This window comes from Herpailurus yagouaroundi, unplaced genomic scaffold, assembly GCF_014898765.1.
Source record: "Herpailurus yagouaroundi ecotype Mexico unplaced genomic scaffold, PumYag 159, whole genome shotgun sequence".
NCBI classification, from domain to species: Eukaryota; Metazoa; Chordata; class Mammalia; order Carnivora; family Felidae; genus Herpailurus; species Herpailurus yagouaroundi.
Window position 1 is genome coordinate 17067976 of NW_024412400.1, and position 23467 is coordinate 17091442.

At 42.4% G+C, this 23467-nt stretch overlaps 1 protein-coding gene and 1 long non-coding RNA gene across 7 annotated transcripts in view; one reads left to right on the top strand and one right to left on the bottom strand.

Moving 5' to 3' along the window:
* The window catches only part of RARB (retinoic acid receptor beta), a 771689-nt gene that overhangs the window by 246612 nt on the left and 501610 nt on the right, over positions 1-23467 (bottom strand). The window lies entirely within an intron of this gene.
* LOC121033586 (uncharacterized) lies at positions 10147-16029 on the top strand. Its single transcript, XR_005792011.1, has 3 exons — positions 10147-10324; positions 14828-14945; positions 15287-16029. It is a non-coding gene; the product is annotated as an uncharacterized LOC121033586 (long non-coding RNA).

Below are 23467 nucleotides of genomic sequence, written 5' to 3' on the forward strand. Positions count from 1 at the left end.
CTAACTGATGCAGTTCATTTCACACGTGATCAGCTTGTGAGAAACGAATGCTTATTGGCTTCCATTCGCAGCTGTACCAAAAGAAAAAAATGGTATTAAGTTTATCCTGAGTCCGTTTAAATATCCTTGGATGAATTTCTTGTAGTTTCACCCAACCGGCCAATATTATGGCTGCTGGACCCAGGCAGAAAGTACTGTGAATTTCTGCCCGGCAGCCTCAGTGGCTTCTTTTTCATGACAAAAACAACAAAAATAAAAATACCCCAGAGGTGACATTTGACTCCCACAGCACTAGACAGGGAGCTCCGGCGAGGTCTGTTTCTTGAGGCTTTTTATGCTCCTGGGGGCATTTCTACTATTGATTTTGGGTTGAGGACACTTCTTCTCTTTAGAAGCTTGACTCCTGGGCTAACCTAGCCAATCAACACCCACAGATCTTTTTACAAGGTGGTAGGCCAAACGATCCAAACTTCATCGTGTCTGGCCTCCCATCTTAAGAAGGTCTACGCTTGTAAATCAAACGAGCATAAAGGGAAAAGAAAGAAAATTCTTCAAAAACACAAATGCGTATCTTAACTTACAAACACAAACACGGCAAATACTTTTCAGAGAGCGTGCGTGAGAATGACAAACAGTGTAAGCTTAATCCCTAAAAGCTTTTTACTCTCTGGCTCCCACATGTATATAAAAAGGTTTAAATGAACAAGAAAAACATGCTGGGATTAGGATTTGATTCCCGAAAGCTTTTATAGTCATATAGAATAACCAGGAGCCACGCTAGCTTCAAAACACACACCAAACAAAAACTGATTTTTACCAAATAGCATTAATACTTTACGGACCAAAGTTGTTTTCACCAAGTATTTACATAACGAAGAGCTTGCCAAGCTGTGTAAATGTTTATGGCTTTAAGGTTCCCCGGCTTGGAGCTTTCAAATTCAGTCAAAAGGAAAAACCACGTGTTTGTTCACTTGAACTTTAAAATCTGCCACCAAGTAGCAAACTCAACCCTTCTGCCACGTGAATGCTAGGCCCACTCCTGACTCATCAGTGGTCATCACGCATAGTATAGACTGTAAGTGATTTCGTTTATTTGCTAAGTGACCCAAACACTTGCATTCTGACCTAGACACTGCTCAGAAGTTTAGCTGTTCCTGATTTGGTAATGGGAAAACTTGCCCAACATTTTTAGAAACTCAGACAAAAATTAATGAACATCACTTTGTCACAGAGTACCAAGCTTTCTCATGTTATTTGTTTCTTCCACTAACTCAACAGTTCCCCACCCCGTTTGAGCTTCTAACTCATTTCAGGTATGAGTATGTAAAAGAAGAAATGAAGGGTTTTATTATCCCATTACCCTTGAGGCAATCCACTTAGAGGAGCGATCCAAGTTACTCCAAGGAAGTTTCTGGAATATACTGCCAGGTTCTTGACTCTTCGCTTAAAACTTCTGCCAACATTCTTTCTTCGGTCTCTATGCTAAGCTACATATTTAGAGACAATTATGGCAAGCATGTAACTCAAGCCTTCGTCTCCCAACTTCTGTGTCTGTCTGCTTGAATTTCCAATTTTGTGAATTTCCCTGTTCTCTTTAGGCCTTTCTTCTATATGCTCTTTTAATGTCCTCATGATGTAAAACAGCAGTTCCCAAACTTTGCCACAAGTGAGCAAACGATTAGGTAATCATTATTTCCTGATTTTTTTTTTTTTTTTTTTTCTTGGAACCTTTTGGGGTTACATAAATAGGATTTGGAATAGTAGCAAACCAAAGACATAACACACACCGGCATAAGAAAGGCAGGAACTGTAAAACTCAGTATTTCCTACTAAAAAAAAATGTATTTACTCATTTATTTAAAGAACTGGGTTCTGAGGAAAAGAATTGGGGAAAATTTCCTTTTCAAAATATTCTTTTTTATGAGTAAATTGCTTTTCCCCTTCAGGATTTTCCCTAAACCTTCTATTCAAAATCTAGGAACGACTGGGGCACCAGGGTAGCTCAGTGGGTTAAGCGTCCAACTCTTGATTTTGGCTCAGGTCATGATCTCATGGTTCGTGAGATGGAGTCCTGTTCCCGGCTCTGCACTGACAGGGCAGAGCCTGCTTGGGAGTCTCTCTTTCCCTCTCTCTCTGTCCCTCCCCAGTGCACGCTCTCTCTCTCGCACACAAATTAAATCAATAAACTTTAAAAAGAAACACAAAATATAGCAACTATTGCTTGCTATTAGAAGGGAGAAGAGAAAAAAAAATGAAATCTGTCTCCTCCTCCAGACTTTCATGGTCTCTTCTTTTTAGAATTATGCCCTGCGAACACCAAAGAAAGAAAACTAAGTGATCATCAGAAAGAGTACAGGCTGAGAATGGCCGGAAGGCCTGGCACTCTGCCGGGAGCAGAGAAATCGAGATCAAGAAGACATGGTCCCTGTCTCCAAGGTTCTTACAATCTTGTGGAGAAAAACAGAGGAGCAGAAAGAAACAGCACTCTGAAGCCTGGACCCATGAAAATTTGTGGGGTAGCTGCTTTACACTAAGGTCTTCCATTCCATGCAGGACCTTCAAACCTCCATCTGAAATTCTCATTTAGTCACCCACTCAGAACCAAAAAAAAAAAGGGGGGTCTGCAAAACGTACATGGGAAGTCAGCCAAGTACACTCTGTGCCATAAGTTTCGTAAGTATGTGATCACTTTCCCTCTTCAACTATGAGCTCTGGCACCTCTTCGCTGTGCTCACTAGAATATACACTGGACTGCTCCATTAATTTTTCAATGCCACAATTTCTGCTACCTCAGACTCTTTTCTTTACTTCATGCTTACGGTGAGATTCAAGCCCAGACTAAACCGTGACGGCTGCCATGTTTGTTTCTGCTCTTGCCTCATTAACAAGATCAGAGAAAGATAGACTGCCGAGGCAAAAGAACGCGTCATCGGGCCAGACTGTGTTCAGCTGCAGGTAAGAGAGCACCTGACTACTGTGGCTTGGCTTAGGCAGAGCTGGGTTACTTTTCTCGCTGAATAACTACTGCCATGGTAAGCATTTCGTTGATGGTTCTCATCGGGAGAAAGACATCTGGGGCCAGTTTTGCCTCTTCCTTTTGTGAGGAAAGCCAAGGTTCTTCCAGAAACCCTGTCTTAACCCATCTCCTTTTTATCCCACTGACAAGTGCCATGTCACATGGCTGCCAGAGAGAATGAGAAGATGAACCTCAGTGGGTACAGTGCCAATGAAGAGTCTTTGCCACAAGATCAATCCTCATTCAACTTCCAAAGATTTTTTTTTTTTTTTTTTTTTTTTTGGTCATGGTCGATGCCCCAGTTCCTTTACTGACAAAGAACTAACCTGCTGAAATACTACAGTAGGTCTGTCAATTAAAAGTGTCTACACAGAGGAGTGTGAATAACAGTTCTACCTTCCCCTGTCAGCATATCACTTTCTTGAAGCGAAATAGAGGAGAAATCCAGGACGACCCGACCAACTTCAGACAATTGCTACGACCTCAACCCTACTTAACAGAGCTATCTATTTTGCTTAGTCTCCAATATTAGCCATTTGTTGATTTCTTCATTCAACGCATGTGTACTGAGGTCATACGATAGGCCAGGTGTTGTGATAAGACGCGGTGGCGAATGAGAGAGATCCAGTTTCTTTTTTCTGGGAGGCTTGGATTTTAATGGAAGGAACAAATAGGATGTCTTTAATTATAATTATGCTCAAGACTACAGAAGACAAGTAAAAAGTGACTGGCAGATATTACAGGAAGTTAGCGGAGTTTGAGGTCTGTCAGGGAAAGCTTCCCCAAATGACGCTGAAACTGTAGTTTTCTAAGCCTCGGCCCTACCGACATCTGGGGTCGGATGATTCTTTGTTGTGAGAGATTATAGGGTATTTAGTGACAACCCTGGCCTCTACCCATTAAATGTTGACAGCTCTCCTCTTCCAGCGGTGACAACCCAAAACAGCTCTAGACAGTGACAAACATTTCTGGGGGGGTGGGGCACAAGCGTTCCCACTCCAGAACCCACTGATTTCAACAAAGACTCGAAAGGTAAATGGGAGGCTCGGTCACACCAAAAGGGAGAGGTGGACGATTTGGGTTGTGCCAAATATCTTCCCCGATAACATTTTAACGCCTTCTTGCCTTATTCAAAGAACTTGAAAAAAATCACTTCTTGAAGTGTATGTTGAATAACCGGAAAACAGGTGCTAAATTCCTTCTGTCCACACCCTGAACAAAACGTAAGTCCCATGATCTTCTCCTACTCGCTACTCCACGAACGACAGGGTACCCTCGAAGTCCGGAAACATAGATCATGTTATTTCACTTCTTCACAGAAGGAAGATGTTCTTGAGGACAACGTGTATATTCACCTCTGTGTCCAGACTTTACGGGTACCCCCGTGTACTTATTCCTTGCTTTTGACCACTCCACAGATAGGCACCAAGGGCCTGCTTCATGCCAGGTACTGTTCTAGATGCTGAAGGATCAATATGAACAACAACAAAAAGATCCGTGATCTCAAGAACACCTTCTCTTAATCCGCTCAGGTACAAAACTAATGGAGTTATAAGGCTAACGTTTCATGTTCAATCCATTAGTTTCTGCTGTCCTTATGTTCTTTCAAATGAAAATAGATTGAGAGGCAAGGGCGGTGCCTATTTAGTTCACAATTCAGCACCTTGGCTTTATAGAGAGAATATCAGAAGATTTGATGGACGATAATTGTGATATTAAATGATTAATGACAATGATTTTACACTCACTCAGACAACCTGGTACCAGAGTGGCAATTCCACTCAGCTTCATAATTATTTGCTGAACCAATTGACACTTGGCTTTCATTTGCTTCGCATTTGGTCTATAACTTCCCCAAAGTGAGAGCTCTCCTAAAATTCCCGGCTAGGCTTTTCACCTACCTCCTTCTTGTCTCTTTTCCCCAAGACAGACCTTCCCCCTAAAATCTTGCTTGTTTAATCACCTGTCTAGCCAAGTCAGACTGCCAAGGCCGGGAAGATTGAAGGGAGGCAAAGAATTTCTTTACTGCTTTGGGGAACCATATATTTGAGTGAAAAAGTACTTTTTTTTTTTTTTTGCTTTCTACGTCATGGGGTTGTTTTTGTTTTGTTGCCCATACAATGCATTGATTTACAGATCCAGGCTGCTTATAAAATAAAACCAGAGGCATAAGGACTGATAAGAACCTGATGGTAATGGCTCATCCCTTGTGTACTAAAGAATGGACTTGAAGTTTGAGGGAACCAGGACTCAGACTAGAGGGATGGTTAAATGCAGGAGTCAAGTAATGGGGAGGGTAACTTTTATCCCATGGAGGTCAAAGCAACTCACCAAGGAACTCCCCAAAGGAATGAATATTGCTAACATGGTAACAACAGAAGTTCAAGTCCCCTCCTCTTTCCTTCCACTGGCCCTTCACAATCCCTTGGAGTCAGCCTAGGATAATGAGTGAGGAGATCAGCACCCAACACTCTAATGCAGAGGAAGAAAGATGTCAGTGGGTATCTGTACGTCAACATCAATGACATTTGGTCTCGAGCGGCTAACGGGCTGAGATCTTGTTTTTCACATGCCTGTGCAGGAACCTTTCAACTACTCAGGACCTCATGCATGCCGTAAGCTGCCGCTCATCGCCACAGTGGGGATCTTATTAATTTATTTCTGAGAAACGGTCTAAATCACAGCACAGAAACTGTGGCCAGAGTTATGTGAGATTCAAACAGCGTTATGTGGAAACTACCGAGGACGCACTTCTTTTGCAGAAAATGAACAGGTTGCAATGCCAAGCATTGCAGTGTATGTTATTAGCTGGATCCAGTCCTTAGACCTACTCTGGAAGTGTAACTGTGGAGCCTGGGAATCTAATAGAGTTTACTCATCTATCCCAGCCATGGTGGCAGTGCAGGAACAGAGAGAGAGATCTCTGTGCACTTGTGGGCGTACGTGTTAAAATCAGAACGTCCTTTCTTTGGAAATGCTCTCAAATTAGGCAAAGGGTGTGAGGTTTGTTTTGGTAAGGCAAGGCAACAGAAATAGATCCTGGGAGACTTCTCCTTTAGGATGTTTCAAAATAGATCAATATTTTCAGATTACATGAGCTCCATCTCTGTTAAGCTATGCTTGGATTGTTATGAAGTAAAGGACATAGAACTTTCAAAGGAAGGTTTCATTACTTACAGTGTCAGGCAGGGAGATACTCAAATATTTCTCATGTGAAAGGTAATGGGCACTGCTACTCAGAACAGACCTTAGCTATTTTCTCACAGAACTGTTCCAGAAGGCTCCCTGTTGTGAGGTAATAACCCTTTAGTGGTGGTTTGGGGAAGGTCTAGCGACGGGTTCTTGTGGGAAAACCCAGGTGACTCTGGTGGTAAGGGCTCAGGATAATGGCTCTTTACAAGTATTTATTTTAATAACAGCTATATTGTTATAAACTGCTGAACGTCAGCCTTACTTTCCTGGAAGAAATGAAATAAATGAATCGATGATTGACTTATCCTCCGAGGGATAATCAGGTTGTCCGGAGTTCCGCAGAAATCCACAGAAGCTTCTAAAGGTGAGTTCAGTGTGTAGAGTTTTTCCTAAGAACTTTCCTATGGATAAGAGACTGCTGAAGAACAAGGCAGGCTGACAGCTGCCTTTTGGCCATATGTCAAAGTAACCAGAGAGGGTAAATGACTCCAGCCAAAGCCATCAATAATTGATTGCGGGTAATTCAGTACATATATTCCCAGCTGCTTTTCTACAAAGGTGGCAAAGAGAATGTCTTTCTGTTTCTCCTCACCCATTCAATTTAGACACTAGCCCACCCCCAAATAGTGCTACACATTCCAATCATGAAAAACAAACAGAGTGACAATAGCCAGGGGACCTTCAGTCCAGAGCCTTCCCTTGGTAAACATAGCCTCTAGATGCTATCTCTGGCTCCCCCACGGGATGCCTCCTGCAAAATAGGCGGAGTCTGAGTTGAGTGGGTTTGGAGATAGGTTATGTCATCCTATGTGGGTTATGTCATCTCATGTGACCAAAATGTAGCAAACAGGCCCAAAAAGCCTTTTATGTTTTGGTACTTTGCTAAATTCTGTGTGTTCTGGGGGTGCTCATTAATGGCGATTTTATTCTTAAAGCCTATGATTCAGTGAATGAAAGATATAGTGTTAATTATTTATAGAGGTAACTTAACAATTGTTAGATCTCATTTTCTTGAGCTTTCAATTATTATCTCTGGGTAAACTCAATTCAATTAAATAAATCCACTTATTCATTCAACAAATATTTACTGAGTACCCACTGCATCATCTACCCTTTTAGGCTCTGGGGATAGAGAAGGGGAGAGGACAAACAAGAAATCTCTACTTACAGCAATTACATTTTAGTGGAAAAACATAAATAAGCAAGTACATACTTATCATTGTAGTAAAGAATAAGTACTCTAAAGAAAAATTAAGCAAGATATAGGGTGGCTGGGACATCTCAGCTAGCGTGGTCAGGGAAGGCCTCTGTAAGGAGGAGATCTCTGAACAAGAAAGTGAACAACGTGTCCAGGAAAGACCAGTGCCTATGTGGTGGAAGCCGTCTCCAGGCACAGAGGACATTAACAGCAAAAGCCATGAAGTGGGAAGGATCCTGGTGGATCAAGAAATCCAGTTTCTGGAGCACACGGAACAAGGTGCAAGTGTAGGAGATAAGGCTGATTGTTCCTCTTGCCCTTCAAGATTTGGCCTTTTGTCAGAGTGGAGGAACTCTGCAAATACATGCTGTGAGTTCTCTCTGAAGAACTAAATGCTTCCTAAAATAGCTATAGCGGTGGTGATTAGGATCCTGATTTGGAGAATCGCGTGCCTGAAAAAAAATGTATTTCTTACCGTTGGTTGGTACATGAAATGACTTTTCATACAACCTTATAGTTAACAGGTTCTAAATTTCTCTCTCTTTCCTCCCTCCCTCCCTTCCTTCCTTTCATGGGTGAGAGTAGGGTGTGGGATGGTGGTGACAGTGGTTGACATATCTAAACTGAAAACCAAATACAAAATAGAGTAAGATGTGCGTTTCCAATTCCTGTCTTTCCCACTTAGCACATAGCTCTAAAGCTCTCTCTTCACACTGTCTAGCTTGTCAATGGTATCCCTTTCCAACAGACTGGGATCCAATGGAACTTCTCTATTAGAATGTAATCTCCATGAGGGCAGGGGTATGTTCATCACTGCACCCATGGTGAGTTGCAAATAGTTACTGAGTATATGTACATACTCTTCCCAGCTTCGTTTATTTCCCAGTCGTTTTGATTTCCTCTCCTTAAGCCTCACAGACTAGGACGCCACTTGGAGAAAAGCATCACAGGACACTCTGGGGCTCCCAAGCAAGCAATCACACTCTCTCATCCTGAACATAATGGGCTACAGACCATTTCCTGGGAAAACCCCAATTCTCCTGGTATTGCTCAGCACATTAACCTTTAGGTAATTGGCACTAAACGTAGGAACAGTTCCGTGGAGTTCCAAGTAATGACAGAGGTGGCCATATTCCAATGCTTCATGTCATTGTTGGGAATTTGTCCTAAGTATCTTAAGTTGGTGGGAACATCACACTCCTTCCTTCCTTCCTTCTCCAAAGCTGGGATATTTGTAAGAACCTGATACCAGACGAGGACCAGCCCAGGCACTCAAGATACAGAGAAGTGTAACAGTTGGTTCTTGTCTGCAAAGGGATGAAAATCAACTGAGGAAAATGGCAAAAATAAGATACCATTAACCTAAATACTAACTGAATAAAATACATTTCATTACCGAAGGGCACTGAATTCTAAAAGCATCTAACAAAATATCAGAAAATAAGTATTCAGGTATTTGTGGAAGTAAATTTGTTATTTATCTTGAAGCTATTACTACTTATTTTTAAATCATATATACATATTTTTTCATGACAAAATAACAGACTTCCTAAATAAAAACAAAAAGAAAAGGAATAGGAAGGAAATAAAAACTATTCATAATCTCTGAACTCAGAATGACCTCTCTTAACATTTTGGTTTATTTCCTTCCAGTTTTTTTTTTCCTTTCTTCTTACATAGATAAGATCATATGGAATACATAATTTTACTTCCTATTTTCCTCTTAAGATCACAGCATGTTTGGCATGTTTTGAGAAACCTCTGTTTGTTGGCTAAATAGTAATCAAGTGAATGATGTATTAACTTGACTTTGAAAGTTTACGAATGGCTATATTACCACACACTCCAACAAAACTTCTGTATTTGGAGCTTCACATTCTCTACTCTGCTTTCCGTTGGTCTGTTCCCTGGCCGCGTAGGTGAGAAAAATCAGCTCAAGAGGAGAACAGAGCAGAGAACATAAAGACAAGGACTTTAGAGGCACATGCTCGGTATTTGCTTGCCTGCCCTTGTAAAAAGTAAGCATGTGGGATTCTGGCTATTTGGCTGGATTATCCACTTCTCAGCAGCTCTCCTCTCAGGAAGTAAACTCTCAGTGGCCTTTCAGCTGACAGCCAGAAGATGGGGTGAATGCTGTTAGCGGTTATGCTGGGGCAGAAACCTTAAGAGACAACTGTACGAATGGACCCAGCGGAGCCGAGGGAAGGTAATGAAGTGCCAAACCTGGCCTGACATGCAAAATGCAGGAAGACAGAGGCCAAGCAAAAACACGCGTATGTGTTGGGTTCTGGAAGCCTGTCAAATGGTGGATTGCTTTTGCAAAGCTTTTCAGTTCATGATCGGGGCCCTGTAACTACCAATGACCTTCACCAGGGAATTATGTGTTTAAAAACCATGGGCTCTGCTTCCTCAGCATTTTGGATGGCTTTCTAGCACGGCACTTACCATCTTATGATGTGTACGTAATTAGCTAAAATCCAGTGATAACCGCTGCTTCTTAAGCATTTAGTATTTGCTAAGTACTGAAGTACTCTCTCTATCCAGTCACTTAATCCTCCCCCAAAACCTACAGCACAGGTTTGTTCCCTCACAGATGAGAAAACAGGCACAGAGGAGCTGCTCAGCAACCACCCAGTCTTGGGGGAGGTAGACTCATGTTCTTCACTTCACCCAACTCCCGTCTTCCTCCCTAAGCAACCCTCACAGGGAAATGGTTGTGTCTTATTTTCACACCCTCCATGATGCCCACTGATTAGTAAAAAGAAGGTGATCATGGAGAGATCCCCAACGGCCATCGACTGATGAATGGACAAAGAAGATGTGGTATATAAATACAGTGGACTCTTAGTCATCAAAAAAGAACGAAAGCGTGCCATTTGCAACGATGTGGATGGAGCCAGTGTACTATGCTAAGCCAAGTAAGTCGGTCAGAGAAAGACCAATACCGTATGCTTTCACTCATACGTGGAATTTAAGAAACAAAACAGAGGAACATAGGGAAAAGGAAGGAAAAATAAACTAAGGTAAAAACAGACTTGACTTTACAAAGGTAAGAAAAAAAAGAAGGGAGGCAAACCATAAGATAATGTTAACGGTGCAGAATAAACTGAGGGTTGATAGATGCAGGTGGGTAGGGGAACAGACTCAATAAGTGATGAGGACAGGGTGCTATATGTAAGGGAGGAACCACTAAATTCCACTCCTGAAACTAATACTACATTACGTGTTACCTTGCACTTAAATGAAAACTTGGAAGAAAATTAATGAACTAAAATTAAAACATTTAAAAACTGGTGACCAACAAATAATCTGGAATCAATGGCGTCAAAGTGAGTCATGTTGGATGCACTTCTTTTTGATTCCTTTTAATTTGTCAAAAGAATACGCATATATTGTTGTTGTTTTCCCCAAATAGCCTCCACGCAACCCCGAGATCAAGACTTGAGCTGAGATCAAGAGTCAGACGCTTAAGCAACGGAGCCACCCAGGCGCCCCTTATACGTATTGTTAAAAAAATAAAACAGGGGCGCCTGGGTGGCGCAGTCGGTTAAGCGTCCGACTTCAGCCAGGTCACGATCTCACGGTCCGTGAGTTCGAGCCCCGCGTCGGGCTCTGGGCTGATGGCTCAGAGCCTGGGGCCTGTTTCCCATTCTGTGTCTCCCTCTCTCTCTGCCCCTCCCCCGTTCATGCTCTGTCTCTCTCTGTCCCAAAAATAAATAACGTTGAAAAAAAAAATTAAAAAAAAAAATAAAACAGTGACATGTGGTGCCTGGATGGCTCAGTCAGCTGAGCATCCGACTCTTGATTTTGGCTCAGGTCATGATCCCAGGGTCCTGGGATTGAGCTCTGTGTCAGGCTCAGTGCTGAACATGGAGCTTGCTTGGAATTCTCTTTCTCTCTCCCTTTGCACCTCTCCCTCACTCATGCACATACACTCTCTCTCTCTCTCAAAAAATGAATGAATGAATAAATAATGTAAAAATTAAAAAAAAATTGGTGACAAAAGAAAGATAACATTAGCCCCTCCCTCTCCATACCCCTAAACTCTCATCTCTTTTCCTTAAATATCCTTTAGTAATTTATCCTGGTCTCCAGATTGCCAAAATCTTTATAATGATATTTCTTAGCATATTGATTTTATACTTTGTATGTTGATATTATTTATGAGATATGAGGATCCAGATTTTATGTCATTCTCCTCATTCCATTTTTAAATGTATATTTATAATGATAGATAAGGAATATTTATAATTCCTAATAAAGTTTTACTGTCTACTCTTTATTGCAGAGCCCAGTAGTGTACTACGATTCTTTTTCATTTCGTGTACAAATGAGTTCATAGTTGCTTTTTTAAAATTTTGCTCAGTTTTATGCATATCCTTAAATTTCTTTTAGTTTTTAATGTTTGTTTATTTATCTTGAGAGAGAGAGAGAGAGAGAGAGAGAGAGAGAGAGAGCATGAGATGGGGAGGGGCGGAGAGAGAGGGACAGAGATTCCCAAGCAGGCTCTGCACTGTCAGCATGCAGCTCAACACAGGGCTAGGTCCCACGAACCATCAAATTATGACCTGAGCCGAGATTAAGAGTCAGATGCTCAACTGACTGAGCCATCCAGGCACCTCCTTAATTTGCTATTAAATGCCCCCTTATGGGGCGCCTGGGTAGCTCAGTCGGTTAAGCGGCCGACTTCGGCTCGGGTCATGATCTCGCGGTCCGTGAGTTCGAGCCCCACGTCGGGCTCTGTGCTGACAGCTCAGAGCCTGGAGCCTGTTTCAGATTCTGTGTCTCCCTCTCTCTGACCCTCCCCCATTCATGCTCTGTCTCTCTCTGTCTCAAAAATAAATAAACATTAAAAAAAAATTAAAAAATAATGCCCCCTTATAGGTATTATTTTCCAACAGTTGAATAGACCAGATAATATATCAACTCCTTTTCACACCCTGGAGAACTTCCCAGAGCACTTCATTCTCTTGATTGAACCTGAACTCTTTTCTCTCTAGACTCATGGTGCCGTTTGCTGTCTGGTACCATATCTTTCCCAATCTGTACCCTGCTTTACACTTCTAATTTCCTGTGTGGGACATGCTATTTCACGGATCCTTTCTAGTTTGGAGTTAACTGCCTCATTTGACTAAAGCCATACCCTGAAGATCACATTAGGAAAGTGTGCAGGGAAATTATTCTGAGACCATGCTTACCTAAAGATGTCTTTATTCAATGGCCACCCTCGATGAAAAGTTTAGGCAGGTGTAGAATTCTAGGTTGAGAACCTTTTCCAATCAGAATTATAAAAAAATACTGCTTTTATGTTTTCTCTCTTCTAATGTGTCTATTAAAAAAGACTGATGTCTTTCTGATTCCAATTGCTTTCAGTATGACTTTTTCCTCTTTTTTGAATGCTTTCTGAGTCTTCTTTTATGTGTCAGTTTGAAATATCCCAGTAGTGTTCCTTGATGTGGATCTTTGTATTTATTGATTTTTTGATTACCGTACCTAAACATTTGTTGTGTCCTTTCAGCCCGAAACTTTGTGTCCTTCAGATCTTAGAAACTTTTTTATCCCCCTCCCATTCCCTTGCTTTCTTTGCTCTTTCTGGAGCTCCTGTCAAATGTGAAGCCTTCTGGGTTGATCTAAATCTTTCTATTTCTCCCTCTTATTTTATAATCCCTTTGTCTTTTTATTCTACATTTTTTTTTAAGTTTCTTGATATCTCATTTGGCCTACCTATTAAATATTTTCATTTCTATTAAAGGATGTTAATTCGACTTTCAGACTGTCTCAGAGTTTCAGAAGAGACTCCAGGGGCTAACAACAAGAGCTAGAGATCTGGTAAGAACACATTAAAAGACGCTGAGACCACAAACCTACCTACTTTGTTGAAAAAAAGTTGGACTTGCAAGGCTGAAATCAGGAAATTAAGGAAATTATTTTTTTAATACCCTACTCTGTCAACCATATTATTTTGAGTGTTTTCTTCCTGCCCTTGAAAGAAACTTGGGCCTCGTCCAGGTATTAAATATAGTCTCAGTTACGCCACTGTCTCAATAGACGATTGGGGACATCTTGCCCATCTAGGGGTCCTTTTTAGGATGATGCCATTTCTGCTCCTTTCCATAGTGTCCCCATGTGACCCATGGGAAACACAGAGATTTGTTCGAGCACTGGTGGGATGGAGTGTGCTCTTACTGCAACCCTTGCTCCTCTGTTCTCCTGCTGGGGCAGGTAGGGACCAATCACTGTCCTCCCGCATTTTAGGGAGACACGTAGCGACATCTTTGAGTGCTTCTCTAAAAGTTCATTTCCTTTCCCCAGGGGGAATGAGCCACACAGAACACACTGACTCTCTCTAGAGAAATACTCACTACTGTCCTTCCTTCATAAATCTCCTCACCTTCTCTCACATATGCTTAAGGTGGGTGATGATAAGGATGAAAAACCATCTCACATTCTCTTATGGGGACTAAAAAGTGATCTGGGGTCTGTGGATCTTGTATTTAGCTAAAACTGCGACCACAAGAAAACTTGCGTTTAACATCTTTTCTCACTTGAGTGATTTTTTTTCGTTTACAAAGGCTCTTTCTTGCTTCTTCTTTTCAGTTTCCTGATCTTTGTTAAAATATCTTTCAATTTATCAGAGACCTCAAAGCAGTAATCTTGTTTCTTCTGTTTCCTTTATTCTCTGTTTTAAGTTCCCCTTTTGTTTGTTTACTTTGGAGTCTATTTTACATTAGAAGCTTTCCTCCTTGCCTAGCAATTCTTGATTGTCTGGTATCATTGAAAAGTGAATTACTAGTGTCTGACTGGTGTATTGGAAGGGAAACAAACTTGTGGTTTAATGTATCATGTGTCACTGGAAGTTCTCTTGGGCTTTGGGGTCATAAATTGACCTTTTTCAAAAACGTTTATTTGTTTTGAGAGAGTATGCGTGTGTGTGTGTGTGTGTGTGTGTGTGTGTGTGTGTGTGTGTGTGTGCGCGCGCGAAAGTGGGAGAGGGGGAGAGAGAGGGAGAGGAGAGAGAGAATTCCAAGGAGGCTCCACGCTGCCAGTGCAGAGCCCGACGTGGTGCTCGCTTGCACAAACCATGAGATCAGAACTTGAGCAGAAAGTCAGAGTCTACCACTTAATCAAGCGAGCCACCCAGGCAAGCCGACCTTCATTTTTAAGTCTTATCACTGCCATTAATCCATTGTGGGGCTTTGGCTCATGTTTTGTCCCTTGGTTTGTCCCCAGGTTCTTCTCCTTGGTGTGCGGCTGAAGGTTTAGCATCAAAATGCATGACCTTCCATTATCCAGGATAATACAGGTTTTCTGAAGACTTCCCAAATGAAAGCTTTCAAAGTTAACGGGCAAAACATCTCATATAAAAGGGGGGGAAATACAATATATCAATTAAACTTATGGCATCTACTTTTCCATTCCAGACATACAGTCATTTTGAATAAGCTGCAGACAAAAACAGACACAAAACCAACCAACCAACGACGACAACCACCACCACCCCCCCCCCCCTCGGGGACTTAAATCGAGCACGTGACTGTTGTCAGTTTACGGTCACCCCTAGATTACTCTTGTTGAATATGAACGTTAGGTCACAGACGGACAAATTCACACGCTGGCTAAAAGCACCACATTTTCAGAGTCAAACTGGGGTAGTGTATTTCCAAAACTGCTCACAGCACTCCCAACCCCATCCCTTAAGTCCTTTTGCAGGACGAGCACACTACCCCTGCGTCCAAAGAGACTGTTGAGTGTATTTCTCCTCCCCTTGAATCTGGGCTGACCCTGTGATTTGCTCTGGCCAACGGATGTGGTAAAATGATGGCTGTGTGATTGCCAGGTCCGGCTCTCCAAAGATCATGCGGCTTCTGTTTCTGCCCCAGGCCTCCATGTAGTCAGCACGGGGGACTTTATCGGAGAGAGGCTACGTGGAGAGCACCTCAGCGGACACACAGGACCAAGGCCCCAGGCTATACGGGAAGCCTTACTGGATCCTCACAGATAACCTGTTATACCCAGACAACCTCAACGGAAGTAGAGACAAGCTGCACCTGGCTGAATCCTGCCTGAATTTCTCGTGCACAGAATCATGAACAATAAAATGGTTCATGTTTTCGGCCCCTATGTTTGGGTGAGGTTGTACAGCAACAGAAACAGTGGCTAGCCCACTCTAGGAGAACCACTTCGAGCAAGGATTCATAACTCAGGCAGTATTTGGAGTGTCTATACTTCTGAGCCTTATCGGGGAATGGAATCCGTCGTTTTCATGTGATTCTTAATGGAGTCTTTGTCTCCAAAAGGACTAAGAAGCACCGATTTATGGGTCATTCAAAGTTAAACACCATCGCCAACAAAGGTTTTCATTTTGTTTATGAAAATAATCCATGCTATGCTAGTAAAAGAATAAGAGTACAAAAGTATATTCAATAAAAGACTGCCCCAAAAGCATGGGGAAAAAATTGGTGTGTATCCTCCCAAAGTACATAAATACTATGAATCTATTTGGAGAAATTAAAATGGTATCTGTGCATTCATATACACGTGTCTCTCTGCGTATGTATATTCATATGTAAATGAATGACTCTGCTGAGTATAAAAGTCAGATCTTTGAAATATGATATAGTAGTTTGCTGTCTGTCTTTTAACCTTTGAGGAGAACCTAATTTTGTTTTGTGGACAGATATAAAATATTTTATTTTATAGCTCCTGCATTTCATGTCCCTCCTGAAAAGGTCCTCCCTTCTTTAGCATCAAGTACACTCATGATTTCTTACAGAACTTTGTGTAGGAACTTTTTTTTTTTTTTTCCCCATTACCATCATTTATCCCTCCGTGATTTATCTAAAGTGTAGCTCAGGTGGAAGGAATGGAGCAGAAAGCTTGCTTTATTTCTCTTCCAACACGTATTAAAGAGTATACCGTCTCGCCATTTGATTGGCCAGCTCATGTACTGACCTCCCCGATGCACTTGGGACCACCTCTAGACTCAGGGCAGCCCCACCCATCTTGCTACTCCCACACCACTGGCTCACTGTTTGAATTGCCACTGCTTATAATGCACTTTATATGGAAAGAAGGTCTTACCCTCTTGGTCCCTTTTTACAAACTTTTTGCCTTTAACTATGATCATCTTTTCCTTTTTCCAGATGAGCCTAAGAATCATTACATCAAGGTAGCACCCATCCTCCCACTGCCTGCATCCACAAACTCCCCAAACAAGTTTTTTAGTTTGGAAGGTATCACACTGAACTCAGAGCTCATTCAGGGGAGAAGCCGGGACTTTCTAACACTGAGCCCTCTTGACCCAAGAACAAGGTATCTTCACATTTACTCAAGAAGCACACGGCTGATGGCACAATTTAAAATTTTTCTTCATTTGGTCTCTGTAAAGTGTATCCTAGATATGTTAACGTGTTTTTGGCCAAAAAAAAAAAAAAAAAAAAAAAAAAAAGAAAAGGAAGCAGTTTACGACACAAGTAGTTAGGTACCTCTGGCTTGGAGGAAGCAAATACATCACTGCTCTATCCAAGCGGTCAAGTTCCCATTGGGGAAATGTGTCTCACACAACTTATTAGAAGAACTCCCTGCTTAACTCTGGGATAATTGCAGCTGACTGCCTTTATCATTTCCAAAACTTGTCCCAGGCTTATTGTGCCCAGGACTGCGGGATCTGCCCTGCAGATTGAGGCATATTTCCTCAGAGACGCTATAATGCTTAGAAAAACAACACTCCCCAAAAGAAACCCAGAGCTCCTTTGATGAGTATATATAGCTTATCATTTGAAGGAGGATACAGATTAAAAAAAAAAAATACTTTTAAGTATCAATGATGGGTGGATACCTCAATATGTCTCAGGTAAAAGCCTCTGTTCCGTAAATCAAAGTATTCTGAAGGGATTAAGTGAAGGACATCAAGGGTTTACCTGGGCTCATAATACATGCCTCAAGAGTGAAAGAAGAAATAGCTGGATGGATTCACTGGGAGAGAAGCCAAATATCATCTCGGGTCAAAATATGTATGTAAATCCTAGGTTTCAGAAAAAGCCCCTTTAGCACTTTGAAAAACACGTTAACATCAATAATTCTACCTGTGTACCCACACAAGTGGAAGCCTGGATTCTAAATACTACTTTGGCACTAAGAAGTCAAGCATAAGAATTTAGAAAGAAGAAAGTAGATGTTTGCCATGATGAACAGTTGAAAACAAAACTGTGGGGGTAGCACAGTATGGGGAAGGAGCTAGAAACAGTGGGTGGGGGGTTGCTGCATTGGTAATGGAGTTAGAGCAGGAAAGCCCTTTAATGGCCAATCTTTAGACTGTGTGTTTTGGCCTCGGTAAATTCCTTTTCTGTAGCCATAATACTGAGGAATAGTTCCCAAAGATGATCAGACAGGGATTCAAACTGAAGCTGGTATGAGGGCATAATGCAGAGAAAATAAGACCTTCTGGGGCAGCGGTAAGACCTTATGAACCTTTTAAATTGACTACGATATTTTGAGAGAAAATATGAAGGTATGAAGAAAAAAAGAAAACACCCTAACAGTCTTTAAAAAAAATTTTTTTTTTTTGACGTTTATTCATTTTTGAGACAGAGAGAGACAGAGCATGAATGGGGGAGGGTCAGAGAGAGAGGGAGACACAGAATCCGAAACAGGCTCCAGGCTCTGAGCTGTCAGCACAGAGCCCGACGCGGGGCTCGAACCCATGGACCGTGAGATCATGACCTGAGCGGAAGTCGGACGCCCAACTGACTGAGCCACCCAGGCGCCCCAAACAAAAACAGGCTGATGATCTTCGATGACAGCATAGAATTTATGGTGGAAATGAATCCTGAGGCTAGAACAGATGATGGGCGAGCTGTAGAGGTCGGGAGACCTGTGGGGCCAGAAGTATCTCAGCACCCCTTGCCTTGGTCTTTTCTAGATTAATGTAGCAAGAGATCCAAAAGCAACATACCCATTAGCAAAAAAGGTGGTCCTTATCGCTTTCATTTTTAGACGACTATAGAGAAAATATCCATGATGCTCCAGAAATAGAACCATAAGCCTCCCAAATTCAGTTAGGATATCAAGATATCCTTCGTTACTCTCTGCAGTGAATAGTTTCAGGCTGTGTCACCTTTTGAAAACAGTAACAACAACAACAACAACCAGCCCGAGAGTGTATCCTGAACGAATAAAGGCCTGAAATCTACATAATGCAGGATCCGCTGTAAACATTATGTTCTACTTCCGGAATGTAAAACTCCCGAACTCCACACACACCGTGTTCGCTTCATGGTCCTATCACTTTCTCGTGGGGACCCGTGCCTTTTCAGGCGGTGGTGAAACCTGCTGTTAAGGAGAAGAAAGCCAAAACTCCCCGGGGATGCCTAGCATCCTAATGACCCGAGTTCTCTGGCCCATAAGGAAAAGACCCCCAGTCACAGGCTTGTGTGGTGCCTGACCACGCCTCAGTATGGGCTGGTCAGATAAGCTTGTCTGGGCTGAGGGCTGGAGGATGGACATGAACTCAGCACACGCTGAAAGGGAGCACAGGTAATGAACTTAGGAGCCCTACCCAAAATGCGGCAGCTGGCTTCCAAATATTGGGGTTCCCTCACACTGGAGGAGGAAAGCTGGTTATTCTCCCGTGAAGGAGATGGAGGCTGTTGAGACGATTCTATGAAGAGGTGGTTCTCTGGTGGGAAATGCCTATGGCATCACACTGGGTTCCAGGAGAATCATGGGGCTGAGAGGGCAGAATCACAGGATCGCAAAGGCGAGAGAGTCAGAAAAGGGTCCTGTCAATTCCCGTATGCTTCATGTGCCCCCACTTTTTGCAAGACAGAACTGTACCATCAATTTAAACTTGCGAACTTTTATAGAAGCATTTCCGTTTAATCTATCCGGCGTGAGAACACAAATACATGGGCCCGGTGTATCACTGAAAACTATCTGTAGTCTCACCGTTAATAAGAATTCACAGCTCACTCAGGTCTTCTTACATCTGCCTTATGAATCAGTAATCAAACACAAACACGGAGTTCAGGGGAAAGACACGGGCTCGAGTTCCTATAAGAGCCGGGAGCTGCAAGAGTTAAAACAAAAGGTTGGCGAAGGGACACGGAAAGAACATTAAGGATACAGCCCGAGGACAATGGTGAAAAAAAATCAAAACCTTCCTGAAATTCCCCTCTGTCTCACAGGTTATGAGAGAGTCTTAAGGCGATAATTTTTAAATGTGGGGGCCACTTACAACTCTGCTAAGCACTGTTACAGTTGCCCCGTGGTTGGGTAGAAATCATTCTTTCAGGAAGACCAAAGAATGGCATTTTCTTCCAAAGAGTCCCCTCTTTAATAAGGACTGAAGCAGATCCCTGTCATTGTTCTAGATAATGGATTACCTATACATACATTTTCAAGTGTAATGACACTCTTGCTTATTAAAGACCTCTCAGCTGAAGGGGCAGAATATTATGAACTGGCCAAGCCATTCATTTTCTTGAATATGTTATTCAGTATTTTATGCTAAACCAGCAATACACCATCCATTTTAGTACAATGATCCTTATGTTCAATAAAATTGAAGTGTCGCATCATAAATCATTATAGTCATTTATTTTACATTAGACACATTAGCCACTATATTCCATAATCTATTACAATAAGGTGGATTTAAATGTACCCCAAGGAACTGCAATAATAACTCGAGAACCAAATATAGCAATTTATGGATAAAATATGCTTAACCTAAAACTGCACTAGCTATCGTGACGGCTGTGAACTCCGAATGGAATTTAGTGCTGATGGTGACAGAACTCAGCTACATACGGAGGAGAAAACACGGAAAGAAATGGCAGACTCATTTTCTGTTCATCAGTTTACAAAACGTAGAAGATTAATAATTACACAATTAATCAGTGAGACAGACAAACCTTACGGGGCGGGGGGGGGGGGTAAGGGGAAGGTACACTCAAGTGAAACTTTTTCCGAGTGAAGCATGTTTCTGATCTCGAGTTAACCATTCAACAGGATGCCGGTTGTTTCCATCTACGGTGGCGTCCCAGAAGACATCGCCAATTGAGAATCATTCCACTAATCCCAAACTTGTGAATAATCAAACAGAGGCTGGAGGGTGTGAAGAAAAAGGTTTGCATACCTAATTAAAAGTGTAAAAGAGGTGCCAGGAGAATGCTTTCATACAGGGAACTCTCTAAAAGCACGCTGAAGTTGATAGGAGGTGTTCTTCTACTTAGATGATTACACATCCTTATCAATTAATGAAGCGTTTCCCCCAGTGATCTCTTCCAGATCATATTTTATTAGCCTACTCCCATTTGCCTGTAGGTTTCTAAAAGCCATAAAATCGTGTTGTAGAATTCAGATTCTTCACTAATTTGGCATTCGCCCACTTAGTCACACATAGTGAGGTCTTGTTTGTAATTTTAGGGAAATGATTACTATCCATCTACTGACACTCTTGGGCTCCTCTCTTGGAAATCTCAAGTCTACTGATCATGAAAATGAGACTGGCTTTATTATGTTACCTGATACGAAATCCTTGCTGTTTGGGATTATTACAAAATGTGGTTATTGCTGTGTTCATTCTGAGATAGCATGGCCCAGAATTGCCAAGGTCAGTTGTTCTTCAGGAAATGAGGGAACAGATTAAATTCCACCCCCCCCCCCGAAGGTCACTCACCTTTCCTTCCACCCATCCACCCTCCCGCCTACCCACTCATCCAACCATCTAATCATCCACTCATCAACCAATGATCCAGCTAATGAATATCCAACGTCCATTTAATGCCTTCTCTGTGTCAGACACAAGGTAGATACTATGGATACAGTGGAGAACAAAACACAGCAGCTACTCTTATAACAAGATACCTTTAATTATTGCATTATTCTTTTTATCTCTGCAAATGTGGATTTTGTTTACGCTAATTAGAATCAGCAAATCCTTATGGTTAGCTATGAGTTTTCTCTCAGTTAGCATTTATAGAGTTGTAAGTTCCTACGGAAGTAAAATTCTGAGGGGAAAGAGAAGTCCTAGTTTGGCCCATGTGGCTGACCCGAAGCGAACCGATTCTCTCTTGGATTCTCACTGCTTCATCTGTACACTGAGGGGATCAACCAAGTAGTTTCTAGGATTCCTTCTCAAATTCTAGGGTTTGAATGACTTTCGTGGTCCCTTACAATAAAGTGTCCCATTTCTGAAAATCTCCAATACAGAAAAAAGACAAAGGACAACATCTCATCGTCATACGGGTTAGTCCTCTGCAACGCAGTTTGTACTGTTTTGCCTTTTCTTTTCACCATTTATGGCCAACGTCCCATCTGCTGTTCTCTCATCGATTTCCAGTCCAGTTTAGGGTCCTAAAATATTATTACGATCTGACTACAGCACAGCACCAAAAGTGGTCGTCAGCACTATTCTATTCCTCTTTTAGCACCAGCACTGTCCTGGGTTCCTCTGCTACCGATGTGTCTGAATTATACATTATTCCTCTCGGGCACGCTTTCCCAAATGAAATAAAATTTCATTTTCCGTTTCTAGTTCTAATCCCACTAGATTCCTTGGCCTAAAATATCTACAGATACTACTTTGTACCATTTTTTTGGAATTTGGTTCTTTTTTTTTTTAAATTTTTTTAATGTAGATTTATTTTTGAGAGAGAGAGAAAGAGAGAGAGAGAGGGAGAGAGAGAGAGAGAGAGAGAGAGAGGGAGGGGGAGGGGCAGAGAAAGAGGGAGACACAGAATCTGAAGCGGGCTCCAGGCTGTCAGCACAGAGCCCGACCTAGGCCTTGAGCTCACAAACGGTGAGATCATGACCTGAGCCGAAGTTGGACGCTTAACCGACTGAGCCACCCAGGCTCAGGGGTTTGGTTCTATCACGGGTGTTGTGTCTGGTGCCTACAGGGATTCTGAATTGTGCTCAGCGACAGTTCAGGCTTTCTTCTAACACAATATGTCATCTTTTACGTATCTGTCAATTACAGAGAAAAATGATACTTCCTATCTCTCAACAGATAGAGCAGAAAATATGTGAATACAAAAAGCACCTATGGGTATAATGGCCCTCAGATTAACCTGTGGGCTCAACTAGGTGCCACGTCTAAAAAGCTGACTGAGGATGCTAGGCATCTGTTTATACCAAATATTTAGGCCAAATTCAGAAATAGACAAAACTTTCCGAGCATATTCTTTTAAGCAGAAAAAGAATATGGATCAGAGTTCAGTTGGGAAAGCAACTCTATTCTAGGTGACCCAAGAGAATGAGTTTAATACAGTTGCTTTTCGCCCATGTTTTATAAGAGCTGAAAACTGAATGGGGCAGTGACAGGCAGGAGGCCACTACCCATCCTAGGCCTGGAGGGGTAAAACGAAGGGAGTATGTTAACAAAGGCCTTGCCAATGCCTCCTTTTGGCCAAACGAGGCTGGAAGAAAGGAGCTGAGAGGGAAGTTAGTGAGGCTCAAGCTTAAGGGCCTCTTACCATGTAGAGACCGCTCACAAGGCCTCCTCAGGGCCTGAGCAACTTGTATCCATGGTTCTACACAGAGGACTTGAAAATATGCCATTTTAACCCCCGGTTCTGACGGCTGTCTGTGCCCTGACAACCCCTCTACCACACCTCCTCTCCCAATAGGGGGCATTAGAGTGGTCTGGGGTATGCTTCAAGGGCTGGTTTGGGGAAGTTGATTTAGTTCATGTCTAGTGGGACATACGCACGTGGCTCACACTTATTTCTGTGTGGAATTAAGTCTAGTGTGGTCGCCAGGAGGGCTGGGGGTTCCGAGAACCCCGGAGTACGTAGAGGATGGAGATGCCTGCACACATCAGCCTGTCCCACCCCGCTGAGAATTTTTTCACCTCCTTCATGAATTTTAAATTTTTTTTTTTAACGTTTATTTATTTTTTTGGGACAGAGAGAGACAGAGCATGAACGGGGAGGGGCAGAGAGAGAGGGAGACACAGAATCAGAAACAGGCTCCAGGCTCTGAGCCGTCAGCCCAGGGCCCGACGCGGGGCTCGAACTCACGGACCGCGAGATCGTGACCCGGCTGAAGTCGGACGC